Source organism: Orcinus orca, chromosome 3, assembly GCF_937001465.1.
Source record: "Orcinus orca chromosome 3, mOrcOrc1.1, whole genome shotgun sequence".
In the NCBI taxonomy this organism is placed as follows: domain Eukaryota; kingdom Metazoa; phylum Chordata; class Mammalia; order Artiodactyla; family Delphinidae; genus Orcinus; species Orcinus orca.
The window spans coordinates 89,730,759-89,753,687 of record NC_064561.1 but is presented as its reverse complement, the minus strand read 5'-3'; the positions used below and the strand labels follow the sequence as shown (position 1 = coordinate 89,753,687).

Here is a 22,929-nt window from a genome sequence, read left to right as displayed (position 1 = left end):
CATAAATCTCTGCTAGTTTGGGGCCATGATTGCTTTACGTTTCCAGGAGTTCAAATGCATTACACTCATTCCTTAATCTTCACAGTGTGCATTTAGTAGGGCTCTATTATACCCATTTTATTATCAGAAAGTCCAAGGAGAATTCTAGGGATTTGGCCAATATTGGCAGATTAATCACCTGGCAGTCACAATTTGGCCATGTGGACTCAAGCCGCTCTTTAATTGCTTGGAAGCCCCCAAAGGGAAGGTTATGCAACTTGAATTTATCGGGGAGGTGGCTATGGGGGAGAGATGTGCACAGTCTTAACCTAGAGGCTCAGAGTTCTGTTTCCAGGATGGTTCCCTTCCTTCTAATCACACAGGGAAGGCCAGGTCCTCCTGTATCTTTCAGAGCTCACATATATCATTGTCTTCTAATATGTATCATGTTGTAATCTCATATTGATTTTTAAAAATTAATTAATTTATTTTTGGCTGCGTTGGGTCTTCGTTGCTGCACATGGGCTTTCTCTAGTTGTGGCGAGCAGGGGCTACTCTTCGTTGTGATGCACGGGCTTCTCATTGCAGTGGCTTCTCTTGTTGAGGAGCACAGGCTCTAGGTGCACGCGCTTCAGTAATTGTGGCACGTGGGCTCAGTAGTTGTGGCTCACGGGCTCTAGAGCACAGGCTCAGTAGTTGTGACACACGGGCTTAGTTGTTCCGCCGCATGTGGGATCTTCCTGGACCAGGGCTCGAACCTGTGTCCCCTGCATTGGCAGGTGGATTCTTAACCACTGCACCACTGCACTACCGAAGTCCTGATATTGATTTTTATCATCACTCGAATAATTATCTCCACCCAGAGGGCCAGAACTCCACAAGGAGAATGTTTTACTAATCACTGTGTTTTCAGTACCCAGTCCAGTGCCTGGCCTACAGTTGGTGCCTAATAAATAATGACTAGTTGAGTGCTCTCCTCTTTGTACATATTTCTTGTGCCAATTCTCAGTGTCCTTTGTAACACCACTGACTCAGTTAGCGCTGACTGGGGCCAGACGTGATTCGGGGGCGCAGAGGGGCTGAAATGACCACATAATCCTCTAGGCAGCCAGGGAGGTGTTCCATCAATCAGTACTTTAACAAGAATTTATTAGATTTGAACCATATGCTTTGTGCTCGGTGTTAAAAATCGAGGGAAATATTGTAAAGAATAATAGTCTCCTTGCCTAGAGAATTTCAAAGTCTAGCTGGCAAGATGAGTCTTTTACAAATATCACAATTAAAGGCTAATCAAAAAGATCAAAAAACCAAAAAACTGAGACTGATTCTAAGGGAAGTAAGGTTTCAGAGAATGGAGAGATGAAGGTATTCTGAAATGGACAGAAAAAGTTCGTATGGAGTTAGGACTTAAGTAGGAAAGATGTGTAGGATTGGGATTATCAGGGTGCAGAGTGAGACTTTCTATATGGGAAGGGGAGACCCAGTGAGCAAAGACATGGGGACTGGCATGAACATGGCTTATGTGAGGACAGGAGAGGCCACTAACCTGACTGGAGTGGAGTGTGCTTGAGAGAGAGGAGGAGATCATAGCCAAGTAAGTGATGGAGAACCCTGACAGGTGGTTTGTGATCTTGACTCAGCCTGGTCAGGCTGGGACTTCTGTGCTCAGGGTGGCGGTGACAATAGTTGGAGCAGTAGTGGAGGTTGGAGGGAGCTACAGGGGCTCGTCCTAGCGCCTCCACGCCACACTCTCCTCTTGGTTTTGATTTCATTACAATCGGCACTCAATTTTTTGACTTGAAAACTCCCCTTGGTGAACCAGCCTCATCTCTTTACAAGGGAGTGGTTTTCAAACTTGAGTGTGCATCAGCACCCTTCCGGGATCTTATTTTAGATGCGGATTTCTGAGACCTGTCCCCTACCCCACACCCAAGTTCTGATTCCATAGAATAAGACTTAGGGAGCTGCATTTTTGCAAGAACCCAAGGTGCTCCACAGACCACACTTTGTGAATATTGCCCTAAGGAGTAAGTGGTCCAAGGAGCAGTAAAAACTTAGAAGATGGACAGCCAGCAAAAGGCGTGTGTCATAGAAGCAAACTGCACAATTAGTCACTGTGACGTTGTTCTTTGATGAAATGTAAACACTATCCAGATAATTCTTAGCTTTCCCATCATCTGGGGCCTTACCTTAATTTGATGACTAAGGTGATATATATATGATAGACATGGAAATGATCCAAGTTCCAGAAGCTCAGGTAGTGAGAATACGCAAGTTCACCTTAATCCGGGGACATCCTAAGAGCAGCTGCTTGAATTTATGCTTTCCTATCAGCTGTTTAAAAAACTACAATTAGTAGCAAATGACAGACCGACTTTCAAAGGAACTGGTTACATTCTGCTAGGAAACAGTTTAAAGGATCAGATTCGTGCTGCCGCTAAATCAAACAAGCGCATCTGGCTCCTGAGACTTGGGCCTCCCAACCCTGCGAAGTCAGTGAGTTGGATTCTCTTTCAGCAAAAAGCGCAGCTTCGGGCTTTGGTATTCTCATCAGTGTTCACTCGTACAATGGCCCGATCTGCTCAGGGGGGATGCAGAGAACTCGCGCAAAAATGCAGAATGGTAAAGATGTGTGTTCCTTCTACATCTCCAGATGGGAAAACTGCCAGGGACTCTGGTGCCCGATCTGGTTTCTTCAATCATGTGCTGTAGCCTCTCTGCAACCCTTGATGGGAAGTAGAGAGGACCTTGGAGGTAACACAAAGGAGGGGGACTCTTTTCTGTCAACTGTTCTTTCATTCAATCCGCATTGAAGAAAGGGCAGACAGTGCAGAGTAAAATCATGCCACCGGGCTCCCTACAAAGTCACGCCATTCGAGTGTGATGATTGGAACGCTGTCAGCTGACATAGTCCGGTACAGAGTTGGAAGGTGGGGTGTGCAGGTTGGGGTCCAGTTTTGAATGGATCAAGTGAACCTTCTCAGAGTTAGAATTTGAGGAGATTGTAAAAGGTATTTCAGTTTTTCTATCACAGCTCTGGGGGGGATGGGTGGGGGAAGCGTGCACAGTAGTCGTTTTACCAGAAATTTGTTTTGTGTTTCCCACTCTCCTACAGATTTACAGTGACAGCACAGCCATTTCACCAGAGATAAAAGCAAAGGAAAGAACTCTAATAGTGAAGGAAACATATTTTAGAACTAATACCACTCTGTTTTTTCAACCTGCCAGCAAAAAACTGTTTGGCTTCATTTTATGTGATGCTGGTCAGCTAGAGTCAAGGTTCATTAGGGAATGTGCAGAGCCTTGTATCTTAAGGTTAGGTGAGTCCAGTGCAGCTGTCTTGGCTCATCCATGCCCAAGCACAAGCACCTATAATGCCTGGAGTTAGGGAAACAAAAGCCCCCGCTTCTGTGAATCTCCAACTAAAGGCACCAAAGGCAACCTTCGACTCCCCCCAAGGCCAATACAAAAGAAGGGAGAGAATGTTGCTGAACTAAACTGAATTTGAATTGAAAGCCAACGCCCTTTTCAAAAATGTAAAAACTTTTGCTTGCTTAGAATATCTACCAGGCACTGAAAGGGTGGGTCACTGGCGGTTCTCCAGGACCACCCAGTCTCTAACTACCATCCAGGTATCTTCCAGTTTCCAACTCAAGGTAAAGGAGAGACACCTATCCTAAAAGACATCTTGCATGTTTTCTTCTTTTATTCTCTTTCTTTGACCATTCTCCCTTTACCACTTACCATGGATGAGTTAGCTGTCGTAAGGGGTAGCTAGAGATGAATTCAGTGTCTTCATGTCCTGTATTATACACCGAGGTAGAAAGTGTATAAACATAAACCCAGGGCCTCACGTCTCCTCAGCACTTGAGGGGTGGAGGTAGGAACACTTGTCTTCACCCTCCTGAGCTGGACTGCTGGGAATAGGGTGGATATGCCCATTCTGACCAAGGCCTGGTATTTTTTTTCACTCCCTCATGCACATCATATCAGTTCTGTGAACTAGGTATTATTATCCACTCATGAGGAAATGAAGGCTCAAAGAGGTTAAGTAATTTGCTCAAGGTTGCACATCTGGGAGGAACTGGGATTCGGATCCACATCTGACTTGGCCCGGGATTGTTCCATCATACCACATCTCTAGGGCCCTGTGTAGAGCACTGCCCAGGCCTCTAGAGATAGACAGCTGTGCATGTGGGATGCGGGGCAGAGCCATGCTCTCAGAGGACAAGCCTGTCACCTCTGATCCTTGATGCAGGGGAGAGGCTGTATGTGTGTACGTTTGTTGGTCCCGAAGGACAAAAACACAGGTGAGACGGGCTATTCTGCTCAGCAGGCACTGCTCCTAGCCACCTGCCCTAGTTCTCTCCACTTAGAGCATTTTTTTCCCCTCTGAAGTGACATTGGAGGAAAAAGGATCTTGCAGAGGTGTTATGAATAATGACACTAGTGTTATGTGTTGCATAAGCTGCCTGATTGCATAGGGCCAGCAGGGACCTGGGTGGGACTGGGGAGGTGGGGGAAAGGTGCGGTGCAGGCATCTTCTTTTCTTTAGGGGGATGAAACTTAGACCACCCTGCCTGTTAGGCAGATATGCAACAGGGCACTGGTTCTCATGCCCTTGGCAGAGAAGATGCTTTTGTTGAAGCACTTCTGTTCACTTTTTCTGGGTATCTGTTTAGAGGCTGGTTTCCTCCCCAGGTGGCCCTCTGAACGGAGGTGGGAAAGGAGATGAGTGAGAAGGGAATTTACAAGTATTGTCAGGTGCAGTGTGTCAGGCACAAGGCTCCCAGCTTCACCTGCACTTTCAGAACCAGAGAAGACAGGGATTGCTACCTCTTGGCCCAGAAGACTGACTCGGATCCTCTGCATTGGTTTGCTAAGAGTACTGTGAGAAAAATGTTTTCTAACGTGGGACTTTTTTTGGAGGAAAACCTCTGAAGAGGAAAACCCATAATCTAGTTAAGTTGTCATTTCTTCTTTCCTTTTGCTTGCTCTAGGCCTTCATTCATTCCATTTGTCTTTTAGACATTAGGACTGTAATTAATCCCACTTTTTCTCTATCTCCGGAGATTTAACTTTAGCTCATTTTAAGATGGCATATTACCAAACCCTTTTTCTTCATCTTTCCAAATGTTTGCAAACTGGTAGGACGATTAAATGTGGGTAATCTGAAGAAATGTTGGCTTATTCTATCCAAACATAGATTTTTTTTTCCTGAGAGAGTACAGAGTGACTTTTTGGAGTTCAGAGGAAACTAAAGTTATTTTATTATTTTACACAGGAAGACAAAACCCTGAGAAAGAGCAGAAAATGATATAAGAATAACATCACACTGGGGTGGAAGTTTCTCTACGTTTCCACGTTCTTAATTACACGAACACTCACCGCCCTTTTCCATAAAACCTTGTTAGGAATGCTGACATTGCTGCTGCTTTGACAAGGGTGAAAAGTCAATCCACTGCCATGAGTTTGACTTGCAGGATTATTACTGGAAGAAAATCTATACAAGTGTGCTTTTCGATGGCCACGGCAGACTTTTTAATTTCTCTGATAATTCCTTCACTCTTCTGTTTTGGTACAGCTGGGACTGACCTGCTTTGTTCCTTCATTACAGGGTTTTGCATAGGTATTAATAACAGGAGAAGGAGGCTCTGATGCTCAAACTTGTCCCTGAAACTCAGCAAGACTTCTCAACTTCAAATCCCCAGACCAGCTTCATGGATTTTATTTATGTATTCACTTATTTATATGATTTCTGGTGCTGAGACACGGATGAAAAATTAGAACATAAATTCATCAGCAAGACCTAGAGGAGAGCAAGATTAAAATTTGAACCCCTGAACTTCCAGGCACCTCCTGCCACAGAAATAACAAGATCATCACTGAACTCCACAAACAAAGGGAGCTCTCTCTCCTCCCCCAACAGCTGGCGAAAAGGCAGGCCTGAGAATACACAGGCTCAAGACATCACTCAGAACATCCCAAACCGAAACAAAAGCAATGCACCAAACAACCAAAAACAAACAGAGGTGGGATCAGATTCCAGCAAGCCCTGGTGAGTTGCCAAATTCGGTTTCTGGCTGTTTGCCCCGCGGGAATTATGTAATTTCCCAGACAAGGGCCCTGGACTCAGAATTGCAGCCTCTCATCTGTGAATTTTGCTCCTAAGAGCTGGCAGCAAAAACAGGTGAGAATCTCACTTCCACTGATGCAGTGAGGCTGCTGATTTTTATTAGGTAATTTTGTTAGTGTAGTTGGGATGGTGTTGGAAGGAAATGCCGTGTTATGAGATAATAGAGTGAATTCCCTCTCCCCTAAAAGTACCTAAATTGCCCTCCATTTTATACTCTTAAGTAATGCGTGCCCCAGTCCTCTGAGGCCAGTCAATGTGAGTCTCCACAGCAGAGCGAGCCTTGTTTATTTCACCCTTCCACAGTGGGACAGCGAGCTCAGACCGAGGAATGGGGCTGACATGCTGGGGATTCACTAAAGAAAAGCAGGAGGCGTAGGAGGGAGTTGAGGCTGGTATCGGAAGAATGAAACGACCGACCCCTGTGAACCAGATACCTTACAGATGTCCTCTCATTTCATACTCACAACAGCCTTATAAAAAGTAAGTATCATTCTCATTTCATAAGGGAGGAGATTGAGTCTCAAAGAATAAAGCAGGGCTTCCCTGGTGGCGCAGCGGTTGAGAGTCCGCCTGCCGATGCAGGGGACACGGGTTCGTGCCCCGGTCCTGGAGGATCCCACATGCCGCGGAGCGGCTGGGTCCGTGAGCCATGGCCGCTGAGCCTGCGCGTCCGGAGCTTGTGCTCCTCAACGGGAGAGGCCACAACAGTGAGAGGCCTGCCTACCGCAAAAAAAAAAAAAAAAAAAAGAATAAAGCAGCTTGCTTGAAATCACGCAGCTGGTTGGTATGACCGGGGCTTATAAGACTTCAAAGTTTATTCCATATCCCAGGCCAAGAGCACTGCTCTGTCAAGTTCAAGGGATTTAGGTAAAGCATCCAGTGGCTTCATTGGTTCCATAGGACCTTGTGTGACTGAGCCACTAAAGGTCTTTATCGCTAGGGTCAAGGCCTCTGTATTCTGTAGTCTCTGTGCTGTCTCATGGCTACAAGTCATGTGTGGCCATTTAAATTTAGATTAATTATAGTAAAACAAAATAAAATAATTTAGTTTCTGTGTCACACGAGCCACAAGTCAGTGCTCAGTAACCACATGTGGCTAGTGGCTGTCTTTCTGGACAACACAGGCTTCTAGAACATTCATTTTCAACTTAACAGAAAGTTTTGTTGGTTAACAGTGGAGGTGGAACATTCTAGTTGTTAATGGGACCTCCCCCTTTCAGGCTGCACCTAGTTCTTCTGGACCTGAGAATCCAGCTCATCCTGCTTATCAAAGCAGAAATGTTCAGTCCCACTCTGGGTTTCCATTGGGAGGGATTTTCCCTAAGCACATTTACGACCTCTGTCTGCCTCTTTACTCAGTCTACTCTGGGGAGGTGGAGATGATTTACTGATTGGTCAACTTGGGAAGAATAATTGGGAATGAGTTACCTACTGAAAACAAGTTCTGCTGTTCCCTCAGGTCTCTGCCCCTGTGGTGGGCATGGTTTGGGGGTGCCCTGAATACCTTCTGTTTGCCTGTAAATCCACTCTCTACCCTTCTCCACCCTGCTCTGGGCTCCAGGAGGAGCAATATATATATATATATATGGGCTTGTGGTCAGTAATCAATGGTTTATCTGATTGATCAAGGCCTGGAAAGAGAAATATTGGAGGATTAGGGACCAGGAGGTCTGGGGAAGAGGCATGTGGAAGCATCTATGGGCTCGAGCATGATGTGTGACAAACTTTGTATCAAATATTAGTGCTCAACAGAGAGCATTTATTTACCATGGAAGGGCACTAAACAACCAACTTGATGAAATGACTTAGCCAGTTGAAGTCAGTCCTTGGATACTCCGGTAACTGGCAAAATGGGCTTCATGACACGGCGTCCGGGATGGAAGCTATGCATGGACCCAACAGCACGGGCTCCCTCTCACCAAGGCTGGTTTGCCACTGCTGAAAGCCCAGCTTTCTAGGAGCAGAGAGGAATACTGAGCTGCTGATTTGGCACCATCCGCTGTGGGGACCAACCAGCCACTTGGAGGCAAGTGATTACATCAGCCCCCTCCCATCTTGGAATGAGCAGCCATTCGTCTCGACTGAATCAGCATGCACACCAGATACAAGATTGCCTGAAAGCGTCTGCCAGCATGACAGTCAGAGGACTTACCGAGTGCTTGATTCCCTGCCTCGGGATCTCGTTGAACTGAGGAGCCCAGTTATAGACCAGGATGTGTGGCAGTGAGCACGTGACTGTGGAGTCCGCTGGCCTTATTACATACTGCATCATCCAGAAATGGTTGGCTGTGATGAAACATCTTCTTAACAGCCACCAAAGATCCAGCTTAGAGATGATAAGCTCTGAGGACTGGCACCATCCTCTAGGACACAGTATATACCCTACATCAACAGCCATTATATGGGGCTGTGTTCCCAGTAGGCAGCAAGCATGAATCTGGGAACCTAGGGGTAGAGGTAGGTGCGGCTCTGCTTATATGACCCTCGGTGACCCATTTAGGGAATTTGTGCCTCCTGTTACTGTATTTCTAGACTTTTGAGGTTCGGTTTCCAGAGGGAGGACATTTCTATCAGGAAACTCAGTAGGGGCCTCATTAAGTTTTAAGCTCTATCTGCTGACTGACCCTTGTGCCAAAGTCTACCAAACCCGGGAACTAGTCTCTGTCCTAGTAGGAGTGATTGACCCCAATGATTAGAAGATGTAGGGCTGCTGTCACAGCCTGGGGTGTCTCTTGGAATCCCCTTAGCCACTTTTAACAATAAATGGACAAAGGAGTAGCCATAGCCTGAGAAGGGCATAGTGACCAGGAGCTGAGATCATCTTACGGATGAAGGTCAGAGTGACCCCACCAGGTAAGCCACTTAGACCAACAGAGGTGCTGGCCAAGGGGGAGAGGAATCTAAAACGAGTAGCAGAGTGGAGAGATGATGTGTCTCAGTTACCTTGAAAGCAGCAACAGGGGCTGTAATTCATGTCACTAACCTTGTAAGTTTAACCAGGAAAACAGACCAGCCAGAATCCTGGAGAAGCTGTTCTCAGATTTTACAAGTGAAGAAGGTGGACCCAGGTGGCTCAGTGAGTGCTATGGGGCTCTTCCCAGACCCCCCTTTAGGACGAGGAGACCGTTCTCCCAGCTTCTGAGAATGGCAGTGACTGGGTGACTTGCGCCTCTCAGATGAAGCCTCTCCAGGAGTCGGCTTCCACCAAAGAGAGCCACGGGTCACACTCCCAGGGGCAGCCCGCACCCAACGTGTGGTCAGTGTAAATGCCAGACTTCCTTGCATCAGGCAGGACATCTGGGCAGGTGCCTCCCAGGCTCTGGGTTAGATGAGGCTTTGGATGCCGCTTCTTCGCAGTTCAGTACCTCCCTGGGCCCAATGCCACTTCTTTGCTACAGGGGTAGCTCTTAAGTGAACGCCCAGTAAACCTCCTGCATGCTAATCTCTCTCAGAGCCTTTTTCCTGGGGCACGACTTCAGACAGTGCTGTTCTTCGCCTCAGAGTACTTTCCCTGCCTACACTTCTGACGGATTCTTCATGAATTATTCCTAATTTCAATGTGCCCTCTGAACACTGCTGGGACCCTCACTGACTGGCATAGCAACATGGGGCAGGCCTGCTCCAGGCTCTGGATCCCCAACAGGTGGGTAGCTCTGCCCAGTTCTGAGGTTCAGTATCTGTAGGACCCCCTACCCATGGATAGAATCTGCATCCTCAAACCTACAAAAATCAGCTTGATAAAGATATTTTGGCCTCTCCATTAATTCTGTGTTTAAATTAGTCAGACCATGGGTGGGGAAATACTCATTTGTGGCTCCTTCAGAGACCCCGGCCCCGTAGAGCGCAACTTATACCAGATTTAGATGCGTGCGTGCGTGTGGGGGGGGGGGGCAAGCTTGGCCTACTTTCAGTAGGATGCCTATTTCTCCCCCTAAACGGGGCCCTGATAGGATAAGTAGGTTGATTGAATCTCTTTGATTCTCAGGGTTATTTAAGACATTGATGTGTTCTGTATCTAAAAATCTCTTTTTAAAATTTGTTGTTTCATTACATAATTAATAAGTGAATTCATTCACTTTGTTTAAAAAATAAAGCATTACAGATAAGGCTAAAATTCCGTTTGGCTGTCACACCAATCCCCTCCCAGAAGACAAATTATTACCCTCCAGACCTTTTCCAAATCGGCAGTACCTATTTAAATTAAAGTTGTTCATTTTCTCTGACCTGGAAATTCTAGTTTTCAGAAGGTACACTTAAGAAAGCCTCTTGGATACGCATGAGAAAGAATGACAAGGATATTTACGGCAGCACTGTTTATAATAGCCATAAAGGTAAGTAACTTAATAGGGGTCTAAATAAATTGTGGTATATTTTTACAATGATACTAGATGCAATAGTGAAGACAGGGAAGTGGCTCTGGAAAAGCTAACAGGAAAAAACCTTCAGGAGATACTGTGGCATGAAAAATGAAGCTGCAGAGTGATAAACATACTATGATTCTGTTTTATCAGGGCTATTCAAATAATTGCCTAACTGAAACGACCTGGGTTAGAGAAAGAGAAGGAGGAATCAGGGAAGTGACTAGTCCTCTCCCCTGCCCTGCCTCTCTTAGCCATTTCTTCCCATTTTCCTGTACCGTTTCTGCTTCCCTTTCACTCCATGTTCTTCCGTCTTTTTTTTTTAACTTTTTATTGTGTATTGGAGTGTAGTTGATTAACAGCGTGGTGATAGTTTCAGGTGTACAGCAGAGTGATTCAGTTATACGTATACGTGTATCTATCCTTTTTCCAATTCTTTTTTCTCTCTCTCAATCACTGCTTTTCATGGGTTAACACTGGAGCCAGATCTACATCCTGTGAACTGTTTTTGTTTACTCTCTTTAACAACCAGTTGAACTCAGTTGATGAGCAACATGGCCAATCCAAACTGATAGTTAAAATGTCAAAATAAATGGATGCATTGCCTGCGCCCCAGCTCAGGTGATGTAGTTGATGAATAATTCATTGAGCAGCAATATGATCTGTTTGTGGAAACTTGCCCGCTTTGGCTACTCTAAAAGCTTCAAAGATAAACCAACAATTTGACCAAGTCATAAAAAAAAATGTATATATAAAAGAAACTTCAATTGTGGGTTGAATAATGAAAGTCTAGTGTTTGCATTAAACAAAGTGCAAGTAGCCGTTGTATTTTGTGTTACTAGAGCATGTAGATTATTTGAATTAAAGAACTCTAGCCTTGGCTTCCCTGGTGGTGCAGTGGTTGAGAGTTCGCCTGCCGGTGCAGGGGACACGGATTCGTGCCCCGGTCCGGGAAGATCCCACATGCCGCGGGGCGGCTGGGCCCATGAGCCGTGGCCACTGAGCCTGCGCGTCCTGAGCCTGTGCTCTGCAACAGGAGAGGCCACAACAGTGAGAGGCCCGCGTATCGCAAAAAAAAAAAAAAAAAAAAAAAAAGAATTCTAGTCTAATGGCTTCCTTTTAAATTGGAGAGAATTGTGGCCCAAGAAAGTGAGGTTGCAAAGCAGCATTCCCGGTTCAGCTGTTTTCTGATGATACATTTTTTAGACAGTACAGATGTTCATTCTCCTGTACTCTGGGAATGGTCCTATCTCTCTCTGGTATGGGATGATCCAAATGTCTGTTCTTTTACTCATAGGTCTGTGATTGGGGCACAATCTTTATGGGATGGATGGAAATGGTTGACACAGTCCTGAATGGGGTAATGGCAGGAGGGACCAGCTCTGTGCCTCTCTGGAGTTCCCTGTTATGGTTTAAGGATGTTTCAACGCTAGAGGGTCTGGGAATAAAATCACATGAAAATGGCCACAGGAACTGGACATTTTTAGCTGGAAGAAGAAACCTAGGAGTAGGGTTACCAGATAAATATAGGGCATCAGTTAAATTTGAATTCAAGATGAACAATGAATACTTTTTAAGTATAATTATGCCCCAGATATTGCATGGGACAAACTTACACTAAAAAAAAAAAATTATTTGTTGCTTATCTGAAATTAAGTTTGATTGGGTCCCCTGTATTTTTGTATTTTGTATGTTTCTTTGTCTTGCTGAATCTAAAATTATAAATTATGACCAAATTCTCTTTTTTTCTATCGTCTGAAGCTTCTAGCTAATTTTATGATAGCACTGTCACTGCTCTCATAATGCGACCAACCGTTTCCCCAGCAGACACGCTGGTCTCTCTGACTCTTCAGGGATATTCCTCCTGCCCTTCAGGATGGTCCCCTGTGTATCCACAGTGGGAAGATGTCCAAGTCCCTCTTGAAGTTAAAAAAAGGTAAATGAGCAGCATGCGTGGTAAGATCCCATTTGTGTAAATTTTCAAAAGCGTAAACATAAATATAGGTAAAAACTTTTTTCTGGTTAAATATCTAAGAAACTCTTAAGACTTTATTTTAGGATGGGATCAGTTATTGAAGGCTGGTGAGGAAGACTTAGTTTTTATTTTATACCCTTATGGATGGATATTTTAAAAATAACTGTTCACTTTGAAACAGTCTAGGTATTTACCTTTTAGGAGCCCTGTGGTGGCATTCCCAGTGATGGGTTAGGATTTGTGATCGAAGGACGCTATCTCACGTTCCTTTCAGTTTAAAGATTGTATACATTTAAATAGTTTGAGGCCCCATCAGATAGTCTGGGTAACACCATTGATACGTTTGAGCATTCTCGATCTCCCCTGCCCACCTAAAAGCTCAGGTGAGAGGGAAGCATCTCCCAACGCAGCCGTGGCCAGTTGCACGTATGTTAGCCAGTGAGTGTGTGCACACCACCTGAGGGTAAGGAATATGAGCCCAGGGTCCACGAATCCACATGCAGTTCTTGGCCTTACATTCAAGGCAGGTCTGGACAGTTCAACAACAAGGAAAACAAACTTTTTTGTTCTCCTCTTCATAATAGGTCAGTCCACATTGAAATTGCTGTTGCATAGGCCAAAAAAAAAAAAAAGATTGTCTGAATGCCAGCAATTTCATATAGTTCAACTAATACTACTTTGGGACATCACTTTTTACTTTCTCATTTGATCAATTAGAAAAACAAATCAAAGCAACTAAAGTATGTATATTTCCAGGCTTCCAAATCTGCCTTACCTTTTAGTTACCTATTCTTTGTGATACATATTAATAACAGCTAAAACTTACATAACATTTTGTCTGTGCCAGGTGTTTTAAATGCTTTGCATATAGATGCCCATTTAAACTTTCCAGTAAACCTATGAGATAATTCTGTTTGTCTCATTTTGCCAGTGAGGAACCTGAGGGGCGCAGAGTTTCAGCATCTTGTCTATGTTGGTGCAGCTGTAGGTGATGCAGCAGAGGGCCCTGAGCCCAGGCAGCGTTGGCTTGTAACCATGACATCACACTGCCTCTCCTGTGTTCTGGCCCCGAGTTCCTGTTATGATAGGCCCGTCACTGCCCTCTTATAACCTGACCTACTAACTCTTTCCTCGGCAGACGAGTTGATATGTCTGGATTCCACAGGGGTACACGTACCATACTCCAGGATGGTCCCCTTGAAGCAGTATAGGAGTTTATCCAACTCTGGTGAGGCCAGGGTGTTCCCGCACCCAACAGTTTGGATTGGGGGCCCTCAGGCAGGCAGCCTGATCCTTCCTTGCTGCCAGTGCCAGTCTCGCTACAAGGAAACGGTCCTTGATAAGAATCATCAGTTTTCCCCTGAGCTGGTTCTCCTGCAGGCCTGGTGGAGGCGCCTGATTTAACCATCCCCACAAACACGCTCTCCACCCATTGTACACCGAGCTCACCTTTGTGTACATTTCTCCTTTCCTACACCGGTGGTGCTGAGGCTGCAGTGAGGCAGAGTGGCTGGTGCGTCTCACAGACAGGAGGACCCACTGCTTAGTGCCTCTGGGCGTGTTAACTTTTCCGCAAGTCAGTTACTTCCTGTGTAGAATGAGCATGCTAACACTGATGTTTTAGGGGGTGGTTGTGTGCCTTAACTGGGTCCTGGACGTAAAGCCCAGTATAACATGGGACGTGCGGAAGATCATAGGAAGCAGCAGCACTGGGGCGAGATCACTTCTGTGTGAGGCTGGGCCTGTGACATGGGCTAACGCAGCTTTCTCTGGCTTATAAAGTGTCCTTTTAGCACTGACCACCTCACTGAAAGGCGCTTTTGCATTTATTAATTACATCTTCTTATCTGTAAGTGAGGAAGTTTAGACCCACTGTTCCCTTCCACGAGGATGGCTTTGGACTATTTTTGGTGTCTCGGCCCGCACTCTTCCCTCCCCCCGGGGGAAAGAGGAGGGTGTGAAATTACCTGTTTGGTGAGTCTCTCCTTGCTTTCTTCTTACTCCTGGGGCCTGTCAGCTCCCCTGAGCAGACGGCCTCTTCTGTTCCCAGCAGAGACAGCTCCCCATACCCACTGGTTCAGAATCTGGGCTGGGAAGGCAGGTTCTGTATCACAATTTTTGTTGAGATATTAGACCACGGGGTCCTTCTCAGAAATATATCTCAGAAGATCTATTAGAATTCGATTTCTCCCTTGCTCTCAGACCGTACTTTGGCTTTGCCCCAAATTTCAAATGCTAATTAAACTCATGTGTTGCATATATCTAGTATTCTAGAAGGCAATAGCTACCGTATTCATACGAGCATTTGAGATATTTGAATAATTTGATACTAGAATATTATAGGCATTCATGCTGATTTTAAAACATGGGATGGCGTAATAGATTTTTCATTTATTTTTGTGACTGTGTTTTTTCTACACTCGGTTTTGGAATGGAACGAAGGCAATATTCATTTTAGTGTGATTGAACTTCGGGCTTACTGATGAAATGGAGTCTGTTCCCTTAGAAGTGCCTCACAGTTTGCTTTTTAAAGTGAAGTAAAATAAACATATAGAAAAGTACATTGTGATGTAACCAGCACTCAGATGGAGAGAGAGCACATTACCAGCACCCCAAAACTCCCCATCACAGCCCCCACCTAGTAAACTACAGCCTTGACTTCTCACATCATACATGAGTGTTGCTGGTTTTTGAACTTGATGTACATGCAGTCACACAGTATGCACTTGGTGGGATCTGGCTTCTTTGAGTTAGCACAACTCTAATTTCTTGATTCTGAAAATAATGCTGTGATGGTTTCTAAACCACTTCTTGGAAAGGAAAAGAGGGAGGCAGGGAGGAGAGAAGGGAGAGTGGGGAAGAGAGTGAGAGGTGTGTGTTGGGTACCATTTGTCTGTAGCTACTCTGAAAGGGATGCAGCCCATGAAGAACTTTGGGAGACTATATACCAGCCATATTAGCCAGTCTCTGGCTACCTTAGACCTTATTTATGTGAGAAAATAAATTGGACCTGAATGAAAATTTTGTTGAACTGACTTGCTTTGGCTGTGCCGTGGGACTGTGGACACGTGGTCCTGATACCTGTGAACCCTAAGAGGACCCCAGGGTGTTGGCCTGGCTGGATTTTACAGTACTGCCCTGAGTCTTAAAGTTATAGTCTTAAAGTTATAGTTTTGTACCCCAGCCGTCTTCCCAGGGTCTATAAGAAATCTCTGTTGGAACGTTTCCTTCTAGGTTTTCATTGTAGTGTTAGATAATAAATGGATGACAAGATCTATACAGAAATGGAGTAGAAAGGAACTTACATGGTGTGATTTTTAGAGACATTATGGGGCTTCTCTTGTCCCAAAGTAGCTTTCCCACCACGATACCAAGGCACCACTGTCCCCTCCTCTCTGTCCTACAAGTCCTACATTAGATTCAGTCACTATTAATCCAGAGTAATGAAACCAAATAGCTAAAACACACACTTATTGTGAGATGTTGGTAGGAGCTCAGAGAAAAGTTGGGTCTTTCCTCCTTTACACATTATGCATCCTCTTTGGAACACTAGGACGTGCTAAATGAGAGGGAGACTATGTTTGTGGTGGCCATATTCACACTACGGAGTCAGGCTTCATGATGGAGGCAGCCTTGTTCGTCCTTGTGCCTCCCAAATTCTTCAACTTCTGTTCCCAAGGACACACCCTGAATATTATCTTTCAGGGTCTGGGCGCCTACATGTTGCTCACTGCTCAGGATGGAGGGTGAAGTTAGGTAGTTTTCTCAGGCTTCTGAGTGAGAAAGCTAGAATTTGAATCTAGCAGTATGACTCCTAATCCAGTGACTATTTACTCCACTGCATGGATGGAACAGTGGTCGTAATCCACTCCTTTAACTTTTCAGGTGGGGCAAGAAGATTTTGTAACGTTTCCAAGGCCCAGTGCCCTTTGAGTTCATCACCCTGTCTCTTGTCTTCCTTACCTCTTTGCCAACCTCAACCCAACTTTTCTCTGAGCTCCTACCAACATCTCACAATAAGTGTGCGTTTTAGCTATTTGGTTTCATTACCCTGGATTAATAATGACTGAATTTAATGTAGGACTTGTAGGACAGAGAGGAGGGGGCAGTGGTGCCTTGGTATCGTGGTGGGAAAGCTACTTTGGGACAAGAGAAGCCCCATAATGTCCCTAAAAATCACACCATGTAAGTTCCTTTCTACTCCATTTCTGTATAAATCTTGTCTTCGCATTATTTATTTGTTCAAAAATTATGCATTGAGCACCTGCTAAGGGCTAGACAATACTCTGAGGGTTTGGGGGCACATCCATGAGCAAAACTGACAAAAGTCTTTGATCTTATGAGCCTTATATTCTAGAAGGGAGGGATAGAGAACTAACAGTAAGTATTATAAATCATAAATGCATCAGTTTCATGGTCTGTTAGATGATGATAAGTGATACGGAAAACAACAGAGTAAGAAGGATGGGGAATGTTGGGGGCAGGTCACTGCAGGTGTAGTAGAGTGTTCCGAGTGGACTCACTGACAAAGTGGCATTTGAATAAAGACTTGCAGGTGATAAGGGAATAAGCCACGCAGATATCTGGAAGAAGAGTAGTCCACAAAGAGGGACAAGGCAAGGCAAAGGCCTTAATATGGGAGTATGGCTGGAATGTTTGATGTAATGTAGAAGACGAGTGAGGGAGGAGAACAATAAGAGGTGAAGTCACAGAAGTAACCAGGAGTCGAACCATGTAGTTACTTGTCGGTCATTGTTAGGACTCTAGCTTTCCTGCTGATTGAAATGGGGGGAGGGATTGCAAAGCTGTAACACAGAAGAGAGACATGATGTGACTTATGTTTTAACTAATCATTTTGGTTGCAGTGTTGAGAACAGGCAGTAGGTGGGTGGGAGACAGGGAGGGAGACCAATTAGGAGGCAGTTTTAATAACCAAGGCGAGGGATGGTGGTAGCTTAGAACAGTGAAGAGAAGTGGTCATAGTCTGGATACACGATTTCCTGATGTAATGGACGTGGAATATAAGAGAAAGAGAAGCCAAGAATGACTTCAGTATTTTCGCTGTAAGCAACTTGAAGATTGGAGTTGCCATCAGCTGAGATGGGAACGACCATGGGAGCAATGGAACAGAAGGTGGTCTCGGAGCTCCGTGCTGGATTCATTGAGTTCATGATGCCTTCAGACGTCTCAAGTAGAGGTGTTGAGTCTGGAGTTTGGGAGAGAGTTTCAGTGGGGGGATGCTGTGGGAGTTGATCCCCCCATACAGGTGGTATTTAAAGTTAGCAGACTAGAAACTTAGCAAAGCAGTGGGGGTAGATAGAGAAGAATTGAAGGTCTGAGCTTACAGCACCCAACATTAAGAGGTAAAGAAGAAGAGGAGAAGGAACCAAGACAGGAGATATAGGAGTGTCACCCGGCGGGGTGGGGTGGGGAAGGGTGGTGTTTTGGAAACCAAGTGAAGAAAGTGTATGAAGGAGAAGAGAATGTCAACTACATCAAATGCTGCTGATGGGTTGAACAATATGGGGACTGAGAATGAGAAGCTTGATTTAGTACCGAGATGGTCCATGGTAACCTTGACAAGAACAGATTTGGCGGAGTGGGGAGGGTGAACACCTTATTGGGATGAATTTAAGAGGGAGTGTGAAGAGATGTGGATGAAACAGTGAGTGTACAACTCTTTCAAGTAATTTTTTTATAGAAGGGGAGAAAACTAATGGGTTGGTGGAAGAAGTGTGGTCAAGAAAAGTATTTTTTAAGGTGGGAGAAATAACAGCATCTTAGTATGCTGATGGAATTGTCTGTATAGGAGGCAGAGGGATGGACTCAGGAGCACTGTGGTGGGAGGGAATAGAATCCAGAGTTAGAGCAGAGGGACTGGCTTTACAATGGGGCATGGATGGTCTATGTATGGAAGGCAGAGGGCCCGTGTGCAGAGGCTGGTGCCTGAAACATGAGAGGGTAAGGGGTCGATGGGGACTCTCTTGAATTGCTTTGTTGTTTCAGAGAAGAAAGAAGGTCATCAACTGAAAATGAGGAGGTAGGAGAAGATGTTGATGGTTGAGGAGAGGGGAGAAGGTATGAAACAGACGTCTGGGAAAGCAGGAACATGAATGAACTAGGGAAGCACGGCACAATTGCCGGCAGCATTGAGGTTCAAGGTCATGGATTTTAAAGGAAACCTGTCAGCATGATTGTGTGTTTTTCTCTAGGGATCTTCATCTGCACAGCTGATGTGCATGAAAGGTGGAGAATTGGATCTTTTCTCCTTTGGAAACTTTAAAAATGCAACAATTTAAATGTTTTGTGAATGAAAGAGCTGCTTCAAACCATTATGCCTATTTGCTTGCATGCTCCCTCGCTCCCTTCCTTTCTTCCTTCCAAAAGCACTTGTATCTCCTAAGTATATAATAATCATATCTGAAACTAGTTTAAAGCAATCCCCATTTCTTCAATGAACTTTGTGTGTTTACTAAGTGCCAGGAGCTCTGTTAGGTACCAAGAAGATACAAAAAAGAAAAGAAGACCCTAGGTGCTCATCTAGGGAGAGGTGAAGATGAAACATGTCTATGATAATTGTAATATAAGATGGAAATTGGTGAGCATCAATTTGAAAATAGAGCGTTGTGAGAATTGAGAGAAGGAAAGCTTGTTTCTAGCTGGAAATTAGAATACCCTGTGGCCTGAAGGGTGGCCACATGGTTTCTCCCATCCCACATGCTCTTCTGGGTTGAGACATTGCTACTCCTCGCATTCAGAGTGGGAGTGGATGTGTTCTCCTGAACGGGCTTGTGACTCATTCATAACCAATACAGCGCACAGCAGAAATGACGCCATATAACTTCTGAGTCTAGGCCAAAAGAGGAGATTTGGCTCCCACCCTGTTTGCTGGGACATGATGTAAAAAGTCCTGAGCCTCCATGTGAGAAGTCCAGTTCCCCTGAGGCCACCATGCTGTGAGGAAGCCCAGGCCACATGGGGAGGATACTTGTAGGTGCTCTGTTTGACAGTGGCCAGCATCAGCAGTGGACATGTGGCAGAAAGCACCTCCACATGATTCTAGCCCCCAGCTGCTGAGTCACCCCCGGCCATTAAGTCTTTCCAGCTCGGGTCCCAGACAGACATCATGGGGCAGAGTCAAGCCATCCCTACGCACTCTCCGAGTTCCTGACCCACAGAATCTCTGAGCGTCATACAATGGACTTTTTACACTACTGAGTCTTAGAGTGGTTTGTCAAGTAGCAGTAGTTATCAGAACAGAAGATTTCTTGAAAGAGGGAACCTGAGAATCAAGTCAATGTTTAGATGAGAAGAAAATGTGATACTAAATGAGACTGGCGATTTTATTGATTATGGAGGAAATGCTTGGAATTTCCCTTTCACGTTTGATATTCCGGCTATTAAACACTGTTTTGTAGAAATATCTCTAGATTTTTATCTGCATTCAGAAAATTTATGAAGACTTTGGAATGCAGCTCTTCCTGGTGATTTGATTTTGTGATGACACAGCACCATCAAATACATTTTAGCAGAACCTAGGTCTTTTATTTTTTAATTTTTATTTTTTTTTGATGTGGACCATTTTTAAAGTCTTTATTGAATTTGTTACAATACTGCTTCTGTTTTATGTTTTTGGTTTTTTGGCTGTGAGGCATGTGGGATCTTAGCTCCCCGACCAGCGATCGAACCCACACCCCCTGCATTGGAAGGCAAAGTCTTAACTACTGGATCGCCAGGGAAGTCCCCAGAACCTAGGTCTTGAAGAGAGTAACTTTCAGGCAAAAAGTTGACAACTTCATTAGCAGAGTTACTAGTATATTTCCTATAAAACTAACAGTATTAAACAGTACTGTTTACATGGTTGTGTAAAAAAACTTGGTAGAATATATATATTATAATTTACTTTTAAAATTATAATACTTTACTTTTAAAACTCATTTTTATTGTAACCACACCAATGTTTTTATTTTTGTCTTGAACTTTTAAACTTTTATTGACTTACCAAGAGAAGAAAAAGGGAGATATTTTAAGTATGGTGACTGTATACTTACTGGCTCATTTACCTGGCTAATCTTCCCTGCCTTTCCTAGTGCAGTAGATTAATAGGTGATCAAATGGTTTGATTTTCTTGATTTCCTCTCCTCTGTCCACCTTCTGGCTGCACTGATCTGTTAGTGCTGCTGCTTTCCCAGTTAAGGTGCTTTGTTCGCAAGTAGCTGGGGTCAGCACTAACCAACTCAAGAAAAACCAATAATAACAAGAGGGCATGATGGGATTTAGTGCAAGGATCTGAAAGTGTTTCCAGAATTAAAGGGAAGGCTGAAGAACCAGGCAGGGTAGGCTGAGGAGCAGGGAGCTCCAGGAATACAGGAGGTGAGAAGCCTCTTCCAAGCTCTGCCCTGGAGGCGAATGAGCTCCAACTGTTCTTGGGCGCCATATTCTTCTGCTCACAGCTCTAGTTCCCCTGAAGTATGACTTGGCCTGAGGAGGGCGAGTCCCTCCATGAAACTCCCTTCTTGTCTATATCCAGTGGGAGGTATTTCCCAAAGTAAATCTGTACCTTTTATGATCTGAAGGGAAATGGAAGTCAGGCAGCACAGACAGCAGCTGTCCACCCCACTGTTGATTCCTGGAGTCATCTCAATGGCCAGTAGCAGACTGGACCTCATAGATTTTTAGTGCATTCATTGAATCCAAGTGTTTCTGTTAACTAGCAACATACCTTATTTTAAAAATCATCTCTATACCCAGATTTTGAAAAGAGTTAATATCTTTTAAAATAGCTTCCTATTCATTTGCTCCTTCTTTACTTAAAAACTTGATGGAGTAGAAAGAAAGAACTAGGATTAACATTCCCTCTTGAGAGTGAAAGACTGGAGGTGCTAGATGTTTAAGGCACTTGTCCCAAGTAACTCTGATGTCTTAAAAACATAGTCAGGGCTCCAGCTGAATTTGACTTTCATTCATCCATCTGTTCTCCTTCTCTTTTTTTATGAGGCAATTTCCTTAAGGACAGTGATTGTACCTCCTGCCCACGTAAGTCTCAACATTCACTAGGAAAGAAAAGTGCTTTGGAAAGGGAGGATTCAAGTCTTGGCTTTACCACCTACAACCTGATGGTCACGATCACAGTCTCTCTTACCTGAACCCTACTGGCTGGTCCCTCCCAGGGCTGATCAAAGAATAAAATGGAGGGATAGATATTACAGGGGGGGTTATAAAGCAAAGTGTCATGTAGTTGTGAAGTGTTATCACTTTATCCATGCTCTTAATTCTCCTTATATGTGTAGGCATGTAGTACATTGTCATTGATTGTTACGCCATGTGCTACTGCAACATAGGAGCAATAGCAATGCAAGGTGGATTCCCTAGGTTTTATCAGGGCAGACGGCATCAGTGGACTCAGTCCTTTACACCTGAATCACAGTCTCTGCAGTTTGTTTTTCTTGCAACCTGTTAGGCATGCAGTAGTAAGGTGTTCGATTTCCAAAGAATACTTAAGCCAAGGACACTGTGTCCCATCTTGGATGAAATACAGTTTACCCTTTCAAATCAGATCTTTCATTTTTAAAGGCTGAATAGAATAGCGTCTAAAAAAAGAAGTCCCACTGGTTAATTTTAGGCTGCTGGGAAAAAAAAAAGAGTTTAATGTAAGATTATTCTTGGTACAGAAACATTTTCACTTGGCTGTGAATTGGATACATTTAAAAATCATTTTAGGCTCTTGCCTTTGAAATTGTGTGTGATAAGCGAGATTATCAAACAAATGTCAATAGCATCTTGGATCCAGTAACGCTGCTTCCCTCATTCTAATGAACTAGTTCACGTGTGAGTGCCAGGTAAAGGTGGTCTTCTGCTTGCAGGAGCACTTAACAGTGACTGATTGGTGGAGAAAGGTTGATGGTAATTTTACCGGTGTTGCCCTCTCCATTCACGATGGCTTACCTAGTTCCTGGACAGGCAGGACCTTTGTCTTGCGTATTTAAAGCTATTAGCCTTATCTATACAGGCCTAGGCATATAAGTACAGATGGCAGATCTAGCCATTTCAACAGACGTACCAATTTATACTCTCTGTTGCGGATCTTCTGCATATGATTACAATAATAGATGACATTTAATGAACTTGTACTACGTATCAGTCTGTGTACTAGACTAATCTCTCTATATGTTTTTAAACCTCATGCTGTAAACATAAAAGTTATTGAGGAAGATAATACGACTCATCTGGCTATGAAATAGTCCATCCATTTGGCACATATAAACTTGACCATCACCGGCTGAGATAGAAAAAAGAATGCCATGCATCTTTCCTTGAAATTTAGAGATATTTGCTTTCTTGCTGCTTTACCAAAGAAAGAGCTCCAAACAAAAAAGAGGGATGGTTCTTTCTCATCCTGTCCCATTACATTATCATCTGCCAGATGGAATGAAGAGAGTCAAGACTCATGCTGGTCCCCCTGATGCCTCAAACCCTGTGGA

General features: G+C 44.3%; 1 long non-coding RNA gene across 1 annotated transcript; it reads left to right on the top strand.

Moving 5' to 3' along the window:
• Window positions 1-5,603: 5,603 nt before the first annotated feature.
• LOC125963915 (uncharacterized) lies at window positions 5,604-9,729 on the top strand. Its single transcript, XR_007476359.1, has 3 exons — window positions 5,604-6,037; window positions 6,419-6,595; window positions 9,568-9,729. It is a non-coding gene; the product is annotated as an uncharacterized LOC125963915 (long non-coding RNA).
• The last annotated feature ends 13,200 nt before the right edge of the window (window positions 9,730-22,929 follow it).